Source organism: Magnolia sinica, chromosome 3 (genome assembly GCF_029962835.1).
Source record: "Magnolia sinica isolate HGM2019 chromosome 3, MsV1, whole genome shotgun sequence".
Classification (NCBI taxonomy): Eukaryota; Viridiplantae; Streptophyta; class Magnoliopsida; order Magnoliales; family Magnoliaceae; genus Magnolia; species Magnolia sinica.
In genome coordinates, this window is record NC_080575.1 from 129512879 (window position 1) to 129524972 (window position 12094).

The 12094-nt window shown below is 39.4% G+C and overlaps 1 non-coding gene across 1 annotated transcript; it reads right to left on the reverse strand.

Moving 5' to 3' along the window:
- Nucleotides 1–7952: 7952 nt before the first annotated feature.
- Nucleotides 7953–8059, reverse strand: LOC131241839 (small nucleolar RNA R71). Its single transcript, XR_009169407.1, has one exon. It is a non-coding gene; the product is annotated as a small nucleolar RNA R71 (small nucleolar RNA).
- Nucleotides 8060–12094: the final 4035 nt, after the last annotated feature.

The window sequence follows — 12094 nt, forward strand, 5'->3', positions numbered from 1 at the left end:
ATTTCTAAGCCAAAAAGGTCCATCTAAATCCACACATTAAGTAGACTGCGCATATAAGTTGAACCTAGACTGTATTTCAACTTCTTTTATACTTAAAATCTCTTCTTTTATGTGTTACCCACTGTGAAATATTATCTTGTCTATTCTATTAAAAATAATAAGAATATATAAAAGAGATGTGAGAATCATCACACACCTCCATCACCAATACAATGGTGGAGACTAAGAGATCCTTGAGTAAAAAAGTAGATAATTAGACAACTTAATGACACAAATTTAGCAGCTAGTTAGTCATGATCAGTATCAACAGGTTGCCAATGACAAGTTCTCCTAGTCAATCGGTATCAGCAGTGGTGAGATGCTGGTGATAATGGTAGATGTTGGTGTTGACGAAGGTAGTTAGGATGAATTTCGAGCATGCTGGAAAAGATGCAGGCAACTGTTTGTCTGTAAACAAGCACATTTGATCTGTGATGATGATGATGATGGTGATTTCTTTTTGGAGTGCATGTACAACGTTAATCGCTTTAGTGCACGTGGGTGTGTGTACTCTCATTTTTTAAAAAAAAAATAAAAAAAAATAAGGGCATATAAGTCATTTCACCCTCATCAATCTATGGGAAGTGCGATTCCTTTTTTTTTTTTTACTTGAATTGAAAGCATCTTTTCAGAGAATCAACGATTTTTGAGAAATTTCATGTAAAATTTCATACATTTTAATAAAGAGAACTTGGCAACAAAGGCTTCCAGCGCTCGACAATAAAATTCTGTCTATGTGCACTGCTGTCTCTAGATTCAAGAAACAATTAGCGTTAATCTGGGTTCAGGGTGATTAAATTCATCTGGCTTTAGTTGGATGCTCTATCTGCCGCGTGACTTTAAACATTGAGTGTGTGCATCAACCATAAAACTCCACCAGATGGTACGCCCTGCAGTTACTCTTTGGGGGCATAGGGGACTCGGATTTCCTGCGAAAGCTAGCCTTTATCATTATTTTCATGCGCGCAGGGATTCATTCTGGTTGGAGCCCACTGTGATGTTTGTGAGAAATCCAACCCGTCCATCTGTTTTTCAAGCTACTTATAGGACACATGACAAAAAATTAGGAGGATCTAAAACTCAAGTGGGCCATACAAGATGAAACAGTGTGGAAAGGAATGACTACCGTTGAAGCCTTCCTATGCTCCAAGTTGATGTCTATATTCCATCCAAACCGTTTATAAGGTCATTTTCACTGAGATGAAGTGAAAACACCAACAATTTAAGCCGATACAAAACTTTTGTGGCCATATAAATGTATCGACGGTGGAGACGGTCACTAAATCTCCACTGTTTCCTCTCGTGTGGCGCAGTTAAATTTTGAATACAGCATATCCTAAAATGAGCTCGGAAGACAAATAGACTGAGTGCCTTTCTCAAAAATATGGCAGTGGGCCCCACAAAGAATCCTTGGGAACTTCCTGCCAAATGCTTTGCAGGAAATCCACGTCCGGGTATCGGATCCAAATCGTCCATCTAACGGACCTCGCAATGCGTGAGCCAGTTCAGTGCGAGCAACTGTTTCGCTGGAGAAACGCTGAGGTGATTTGCGTGAGATTCAAATCTTCCATTTTCTAGCTGCCAATTGGATGGTAAGGATTACCCAGTTGGCTGCGGATTGCAAACTGACATCGTCAGTTGCGAGGTTGCCACTGACAGTACTATGTTGGCTCATATACACACACACACACTATGTGTGTGTTTTATAGAAGCTTTTCATTTATTTTTTCAAATCATTATTTATCATTGAGCCCAAAAATATAGGAGATTCAAAATATCTAGTGGACCATGTTACAAGAAAACTGTGGTGATTGGATACCCACCGTTAAAAACTTTCTAAAGCTCACTATAATGTTTATTTGGCATCCAACCTGTTGATTGTGTAAGGTGCAAATGTATGAAGAGAAAACGCAAATATAACTTAATCCATAACTTTTGTGGCCCCTGTTAAGTTTTTAATGCCGAGTATTCCATCACCACCCTTTAATGTGGTGTTGTTCGTATGGAATTTGGATTTGCAAATATATTGGAGTATATCATGATTGCCCATGGACCACTGTCAGCAGACACCACGCTGGTTAGGCTGTCGGTGCCCAATCCGTGTCCTGCCCAATATTGTTACCTTTATGGACGTGGACTTCTGCTCTAGCATGAAGTTTCTGTGCAAGGATGATGGCTGGGGCTCATCGAGATGTTTGTGAGAAATCCATTCTGTTTATCTGTTTTGAGAGATCATTTTATGATGTGAGACCAACAATGAGGTGTATATAACACTTAAGTGGGCCACACGAGAGGGAAAATTAGGAAAAGAATTCCCTACTGTTAAAACCTTCCTGGGCTCCACCTTGACGTTTATATGCTATCCAAACCGTTTATAAGATCATTCCCAATGGGATCAAATGAAAACAACAAAAATATAGCTTAATACAACACTACGGAGTGGATTTCTCACCAATGTCTCCGTGGGCCCCACCCAGCATCCTTGCGTAGGAACTTCACGCGAAAGCCTTTAGCAGGAAATCCGCGTCCCGCCCAGCCACTAAAGGCAAAACAATGACACAGCGATTCCGTGGCTGAAAAAGAGTCACCTATAACTTGAATCGGTTCCAATGCCCTACACTGGGCTGGAATTCTCTACAGCACCTTTTTTAGGCAGATCTTAAAACATCCAACCTCCTTCGGATCCACTAACTTGAATCGGTGAAATTCATTCCGTCCTGTCAGATGATAGAGAAATGCCTCACAGTGTTAACAGAGCAATGCAAGGCATTTCTCCTAATTGCATTTGAACACATAAACAGTTAAATTCATTGATCTATACTGTTTGCTCATTAGGTTTATCACACATCTCATACAAACAACACACTGATTTCATGGGCTACCATACAAACAACATACTGATTTGGTAAATATAATCACTGGGTCAATGGCCTTTAATATGAACAGTCAAGATTGTTTATACAAAAATAAGTTCAGTCAGCAATTTAATTCATCTAACTTTTTTTTAGGGTCATCATGGATTGCTTATGATTGTAAAGAACAGGTGAATCTAGGAACACCATAATAAGAATGATCTAAGCTCCACTGGATTTGGCACCGTGGATTTGGGGGGATTTGAAATCCCCGGTCTCTTTGTCACCATAAATGAATTGTGTATTTCAAATCCACTCAACGAGAGGGTTTGAAATCTTAGGTGGAAGATAGGATTACATCTTAAAATCTTTCAATGAGTTGCATGTGTAACATGTGTGTCATTAAGCTACTAATTTATTAGGCACGGGTCCGCTAATAATATCTCAAAACAATTAGATTATCAACCACATTACTAAAATTATTTTAATAGGATGATCTGCATAGTCCAAACATTATCCAATCAACAGTTAAAAATCATTTAGTAGTCGCGCAGATGTGATCTTATGCTTGTGGCCCATCCAAGACTTGGAATTTCATATTTTTTGGTTAAAGAATATATATATTTCAGCTGGTTTATTACAATCATTATGTCAAACATTACACACACACACACAAATTAAGGACATTAAAGTTGATTTGGTAATTTAATTCAAATCCTTGTAAATATACTATGCATAACAACTTTTAGATTACAACATTCTAAATTCAGGGTATTTTAAATTTAAGGGATTTCTAATTCTAGATATTTGAAATTCACATTGAGGCCTTTCGTGTTGTTCACCATTATTTTATATTTGAGTGCATGCAAAGGTAGTGTTGTCAGACAGATGCCTTAAATTTGATTTTTTGAGTTGCTCGACCGATCGTGGCCTGCTCGACTCAAAGTCCAGCGAGCTCAGTTTTTTGATGTCCGGGATGCTCGACCGGTCGAGGGGATTTGTAACACCCTGAAAATCGGGGGTCGAACAAATGCTCAACTCCCGAGTTCCAATGCATCACTTATGCAACATAGATAATGATGATTAAATGTTGTTCATATTTGTGCATTAAACATGAGTGAGATTACACCAAATCAATATATCATACTTCAGAGGCGATTAAATTAAGCAAGTGGAATATATAAACTGTGTAAGTGGATATAAACCCCAGAGTATGATCATGTCACCAGGCTGAATAATTACATGTACAGTTCCAAAATATACAAAATGATAAAGTGAAATGTCATCTAATCCATATCCTGTTGATGGTTAAATATTGCATATCAAACCCTAGTTATTACCTGGATTTACGAATATGGTACTGTTTAACGGCCTGATCTAATCGTGTTTGTGATGCAAGGTGTATTTATGAGCTCAGACTGAAACAGGGTGCTTAAAGTACGAATTTAATGCTCAGAAGTCACCAAGGCAAGGGACGGACCCCAGGGGACGAAGATCTAAGAAAATTGAGAAACTGCAGTTCAAGTGGCTTGAAAGTCGTTTAGAATTCAAGATCACAGGGTTCCTGCTATCTGATTTTCTTGAAATTGTATACATGGCTTGAGGACCATAAATTAACCGTACACGTCAAATTTCAGCCCTCAGTTCCTGTAAATGTGGCCCAACGGACATATCTGCCCTTGAATATCTTATTCGGGGCCCACCCGAGATCTGGATATGCTTTAAAATTGTTCTCATCAGCATAAATGAGACGAGAACACGGATAGACGGAGCGGATTTCTCAGACCCATCTCAGTGGGTCCCATCTGGAGAGCTGCGTGCACACCATGCACATACTCTTGACGTGCACTGAACCTGAAGGAGTCGGTCAGCATACGAGGCCCGACTCCCATTGAAAACAGAACCTTCCATTTTCGTCTCTACTACGGAAGAGCTGCGGACGAAAGTTAGTGGGCCCACCAGGATCAGTCAAGCATCAGATCCACATCGTCCATAATCTTCAAGATGAAATTTCGGCCATCCAGCGCCATTTTCGCATAAATACGAGATCCGAAGGTGACCTAGGGATCCAGTGAAGCAGGACCTCCTGCGTTTTGACGCAATAAACAACTTCTAATTTCAAAGGATGGTGGTCCACCATCACAGGTATTCAGCTTGATCTGAACCATTCACTGCGTCTGCAGGATAAAACACATCTAAGATGTGTGTTTTTAGTTCCTGATTTGATGAGGAAACCGGATGTAATTCGGTCCGAAACACCCTGCCGCGATCAGCGAAAAAACGGACACAAGCCGGCTTCTGCTCGTAGCATGACCAACACCGGGGAATTTCTTTCAATCCAGAACTTCCAAATCAAGAAAGAGGCAGATCCGGTCGCCACCTTGTCGTCTAAAATGAGGAAACTTCCTCACCGAAGTTTGCTCCACGAAATCATCCCACCACCTGCCGTTTTGTATATAGCAGAAATCTAGGGCGCAAAAGGGTGCTTGCGGAATTATACTGGCGGCAGATCCGTGGGTTAGGACCATCAGATGATGATCCAAAAACTGACCAGAAGTTTAGCTAATGGATGAGGTGGGTTAGACTCAAGTTTCTTGGCCGATCCATCTCTCACGGCTGTCCGATCGGGTGAAGCAAAACAGGGCCTGCGCAATCCTCTGTCGCTGCGTAACTTCTTGCGGAATTCTCCACCAACTTCACCAAGCATCAGACCGACTCTCTTCCAACTTCCCATTACAGCTATAAAGAGAGAAGAGAGAAGGGAGAAAATGGATTCAATTCTTTGGGGACGTGAGCACAAGAGGAGTAGTTGTTAGAGTTTGTTCTTATTTTATTGTTTTGGTTTTGTTCAAGTTCTAGCCCATTCATGGTTGGCTAAACCTCTTAGCTAGGGCTAAGAGGTGAAGCTTGTGGCATGATGGGAAAACTCTATGGCTTTGATTCATTACTAAACTGATGCTAATATTGGTTTGATTTTAAGGAATACCTTTAGTTTTTAATGGTTTGTTGTGACTGAAATTACAATAGATCTGCGATGGCTTTGAGTATTTCCTTTTCATTATTGTGATTATGCAGTTAGGAAACCTTGTTGTTCACCATCGCCCCTTGGACATGGTTGGATGACAAAACCCTTCCTAACATTCATACCTCACTCAGATTGGTTGTGGATTGGTTTAATTCTGTTGAATCCATTCTAATCTACATCCGTCTTGTCTCTTGAAAACTAGATCAACAACAGTTCAGATTTGATTCTAGTGATATATCTTCCAACTGGATGAAGATGGGACTCGAAGTCCAGTTGAGTTCGTGAATCAAGCGTAGACTGCCTTGATCTCTACAAGCGGATCCTCTGAATCCCTAGTTTCTTTCCTTGAATTGTTTAAGTTTTACATTAATGCTTCACCATTATTCCTCAATTTATAATCAATTTAGATTTCATCTTAGTCTAGTTCTAATTCTACCTAGTTTCAAATAACGTAAAGGTTTCAGTCCCTTGGGATTCGACCTCGGTCTTACCGAGTTTATTACTACATCACAACCCTATACTTGGGGAGTGAACAAGTTTTTGGCGCCGTTACCAGGGATTGACGGTTTCGTTTTCTGAAATTAACTAGTTTTAGGATTAGTTTAAGATTAGAATTTTTCTAACTTTAGGTTTAGGTTTTTCTGATTTCTAGAAACTAACCTGTTTTCCTCTTTTGTAGGATCCTGACATAAACTTCTAAATTGGTAATCCCTTTCTAATTCCTCTATTTTTTCTATTTTTAGAATTAGGGTTTGAGTTTTAGAAATTTTCTAATTCTAGTATTTTTCTATTTTTAGGAAATAGTTTATTTTTAGAAACTTTCCTCTTTTGTTTTTAGAAACTAGATTAGTTATTTCCCTTTTTAGAAATTCTTTCTAATTTTAGAAACTAACTCATCTTTCCTTTATTTTATTTTTAGAAACTTTTTAATTTTAGGTTTGAATTTTCTATTTTAGAAACTTTCTAATTCTGGGTTTAGGGAACTTTCCTTTTTAGAAATTAACTTTCTATTTTTATTTTTAGTAACTTTCTAATTCTAACTCTTTTAGAATCTAACTTTGTTTCCTAATTTTTTTTTTCTACTTGTAGACTTTTTCTTTAGAAACTAACTTTCCTATTTTGTAAGCTTTTAAGATGTAAATTTCTAATTCGGTAAGCTCTTTCTCTACTTTTAATTTTTCAGATCTCTTTTAGTAACTTACTTTCTAGTTTAGGACTTTCCTAATTTATTTTAGAAATTTCCACTTTCCTTTAGGAATTTCTTCTTTTAGAAACTAGTTTACTTCTATATTTCTTTTTAAGGATTTTCTAATTCTATACCTTCTCTTTAGAAACTGACTTGTTTTGTCTTCTTTTGCAGGTTTTTAACTTAGGGACTCCAATTTGATAACTTCTTTCCAACCCTCTCTTTCTTTCTAGATTTTCTTTTCCTTTCTTAGGATTATGTTTCGAATTTGATTGAGGGCTGCGAGTGTTTCATGCCCAAGTGGGCCTGTGACAGCACTCGACATCTCTTGACTGAAGGAGGATTGGTTGAGGGGTTAACTATTCATCGCAGGACTAAACACCACTCGAAATCCCCTGAGTTAATTGAAGTGATGGCTGAAAACCAACATCTTCTACCCCAACCTAGGGTGGAAGACATTCAGGGTGAGAATGAGGTACATTAACAACCCCCGCCTCGTACTTTACAAAATTATTTACAACCAGCGGGGGTGAGTACGCCCCCATGCATAATTTTTCCTGAAAATACAGGACATATGGACATCAAGCCAGGGGTTATCCAACTCCTTCCTAAGTTCCATGGGCTTGAATATGAAGAACCATATCTACATTTGAAAGAGTTTGATGAGATCATAGCCACTTTATATTTTCAAAATGTGTCTGAGGACACAGTCAGGCTGAAACTCTTTCCTTTTTCCTTGAAGGAGAAGATTAAAACGTGGTTACATTCACTGCGTCCTAGATCCATTTGCACATGGAATGATATGCAAAGGGAATTTATAAAGAAATTTTTTCCACATCATAAAACGATTACCCTTAGAAAAGCAATCATGAATTTCACCCAAAAGGAGGATAAATTTTTTTACCAATGTTGGGAAAGGTTCAAAGATTTGGTCAGTTCATGCTCACAACACGGCTTTGAATGGCGCATTACAAATTTTTTCTACGATGGACTGACATCTTCCATGCGCTAAATGGTCGAGACAGTGTGTAATGGAGAATTCATTAATAAAAATGTCGACAAGGTATGAGATTACCTCGATAGTCTTGCTGAAAAAACACAATCATGGGACTATTACCCAAAATCGAACACCACGTCTAGGCCGACTCAATCTAAGGAGAAAGGTGGATTATATCTCTTAAAAGAAGAGGATGATCTCAAGTATAAAGTGACTACGCTCATAAGAAAATTTGAGGCCATGGAAGGAAAGAAGGAAAAGGTTAATGAAAGTATTTATGGCATCTGTAATTGCAACATTCATACAACTGAAAATTGTCCTACAATACCCGCCTTTCGAGAAGTGTTGAATGAACAATCCAATGCCGTAAATACTTATCAAAGACCTTTCAATGGACCGACCTCTAATACGTACAATCCTGGTCAGAAAAATCATCCAAACTTTAGTTGGAGAAATGGACAAACTGCTACCCCTCAAAGTTTCTTTAATCAAAATCCAAATCAGGGGAAACCTCAAGAACAACCGGTTCAAAATTGCATGCAAGAGCTGACCCAGAAAATGTGAGATTTTATGCAAAAGATGGATTCCCATATGACAGTTATAGAAAAGGGGATGCTTCCTGCATAACCGCTCCCCAATCCTAAACCACAATACAAGATAAGTAATCCCAGCTTTTCAAATCAAATGGAGCACGCTAAATCCATCACCACTCTTAGGAGTGGGAAGATCATTGATAAAACCCTTCCGGTTAGGCCCGAAAAGCCTCAAGAACCAGAAGAGGACAACAATGATGGATCTAGTGAGGCCTCATAAAAATTAGAACCGAAACTTCTAGAAAAGCCAGTTGCTCCATTTCCCCAACGGTTGATCGCATCAAAACCTCTCTTTAACTCTCAGGATATCCTAGAGGTGTTGAAACAAGTGAAAGTCAACATTCCTCTCCTTGATGTCGTAAAACAGATACCTTCATATGCCAAATTTCTGAAAGACTTATGCATGACCAAACGACGACAGAGTATTTAAAAGAAAATCTTCTTGATCAAGAAAGTGAGTGCCATCTTAAAGCAAGACGTGCCACAGAAATTTAAAGATCCCGGTAGCCCAACCATATCATGTGTAATTAGGGACCATCGAATTGATCATGCACTTCTTGACTTAGGAGCGAGTGTCAATCTGATTCCCTACTCGATATACAGACAGTTAGGTTTGGGGGAATTAAAACCCACCCTAACCACACTACAACTTGTCGATCGCTCTGTTCGTGTACCAAGTTGATAGCTTTTACTACCCTGTAGATTTTATCATCCTGGGCACTGAACCCATCAATAACATGAACACTCAGATTCTTGTCATTCTTGGTCGCCCATTCCTTGCCACTTCAAACGCAATTATCAATTGCAGGAATGGTGTCATGACTATCTTTTTTGAGAATATGACATTGGAATCAAACATCTTTTTCAATAATGGCAGGAACTTAGAGGATGATGACGATTTTCATAACATTAACATGATTGACTCTTTAGTGGAAGATACGACACCTCTGACCTTATCTTCTGATCCTCTAAAGATGTGCCTGGCCCACTCCCATGATTTTGATGATGACATGATTAGGGAGACGTGTGCCTTGCTTGATACTGCACCGGTACTTGAAGTTAACCGGTAGAGGCCACAATTTGAAGAATTATCATAAACCGATGTAGTGCCTCTACCGTCTAACCTCAAGCCACCGGAGCTTGACCTAAAACCTTTGCCCTCTGATTTGAAATACGCATATTTAGGTCAAGATGAGACATACCCGGTGGTGATCTCTGTCCATCTGAAAAAAGAACAGGAGAGTATGCTCATATCTATTCTCATTGAACATAAGGGAGCCCTTGGATGGACAATAGCGGACCTCAAGGGAATCGACCCCTCAATTTGTACTCACCGCATATATCTTGAGGATAATACGAAGACCGCTCGACAATCACAACGTAGACTAAATCTAAACATGAGGGAAGTGGTTAAGGCCGAGGTTCTTAAACTATTAGATGTGGGTATCATATACCCCATATCCGATAGTCAATGGGTGAGTCCAACTCAAGTGGTTCCTAAGAAGTCCAAGATCACCATCGTAGCCAATGCCAATAATGAACTCGTACCAACAAGAGTTACTATTGGTTGGAGAATGTGCATTGACTATAGGAAGCTGAATATCGTCACGAGGAAGGATCACTTTCCTTTGCCCTTTATTGATCAAATCTTGGAAAGGCTAGCTGGTCATTCCTATTACTGTTTCCTTGACGGGTATTCGGGTTACAATCAGATTGAAATCACCCCTGAGGACTAGGAAAAGACCACATTTACATGTCCCTACGACACCTTTGCCTACAAAAGGATGCCATTCGGATTATGTAATGCCCCTGCTACCTTTCAGCGATGTATGATGAGTATCTTTTCTAACATGGCGAGAAAATATCTAGAGGTCTTCATGGACGATTTTTCTGTTTTCGGTTAATCTTTCAGCAAGTGTTTAGAAAGTCTTAAATGTGTACTGAAAAGATGTGAAGAGAAGAACTTGGTACTTAATTGGGAGAAGTGTCATTTCATGGTTCATAAGGGAATTGTCCTTGGACATATTATCTCGTCCAAAGGAATCGAGGTGGATAAGGCAAAAATTGATCTTATCTTTAACCTACCTCCACCCAAGAACATACGGGACGTGCGATCCTTCTTAGGACACGCTGGGTTTTACAGAAGATTCATAAAGGACTTTAGTCTCATCTCTCATCCTTTATGTAATCTACTTCAAAAGGATGCACCATACGAGTGGACTGACCCATGTCAGGAAGCTTTCACTAAGCTTAAGGGCATGTTGACTAGTGCACCCATCATACAACCACCCGACTGGGGCATTCCTTTTGAGCTTATGTGCGACGCGTTTGATTATGCTCTTGGAGCGGTTCTAGGCCAACGAAAAGATAAGAAACCCTACGTTATTCATTATGCAAGTAAGACTCTAAATCCTGCCCAAGTGAACTACTCGACTACGGAAAAGGAACTCTTGGCCATAGTGTTCGCTTTGGAAAAATTTCGATCATACTTGATTGGATCCAAGATCATTATTTACACTGATCACGCGACGCTCAAGTATCTTCTGTCTAAGAATGATGCTAAGCCCCGCCTGATACGATGAATCCTCTTACTTCAGGAATTTGACCTAGAAATAAAAGATAAAAAGGGAGTAGAGAACGTAGTGGCCGATCACCTTTCTCGCCTTAATACCTCTGATTCCCTTGAGGCGACCCATATCAATGATATGTTTCCTGATGAACAACTGTTCAGAGTCTCCCATTCACCTTAGTTCGCTGATATTGCTAATTATCTTGCCACAGGTTCCATACCGACACATTGGACTGCACAAGATAAGAAGAAATTTTTTACCAAGGTACGCAACTTTTTCTAGGATGATCCATATTTGTTTAAATATTGTCCAGACCAAATCCTGAGGAGATGTGTGCCAGACGATGAGCATCAGAGTGTCATCTCCTTTTGTCAATCACAGGCCTGTAGTGGTCACTTTTCTGTCAAAAAGATCACAACCAAGATTTTGCATTGTGGCTTTTACTGGCCCACTATGTTCAGGGACACTCATGAGTTTTGCAAAGCTTGTGAGCGTTGTCAGAAATTAAGAGCGTTGTCCCGTCGAAATATGATGCCCTTGAATCCCATTCTTATCATCAAGGCATTTGTTTGTTGGGGCATTGATTTCATGGGACCATTCTCCAAATCTTTTGGAAATCTATATATTTTACTCGCTATAGACTATGTCACTAAATGGGTTGAAGCGATTCCATGTTGGAATAATGACCATCGCACGGTCATTAAATTCCTAAAAGAGAACATCCTTTCCCGATTCGGAACGCCTCGAGCTATCATTAGTGATGGGGGCTCACACTTTTGTAATAGGCTATTCGAGAGTTTAATGAAAAAATACGATATCTCTCATAAGGTGA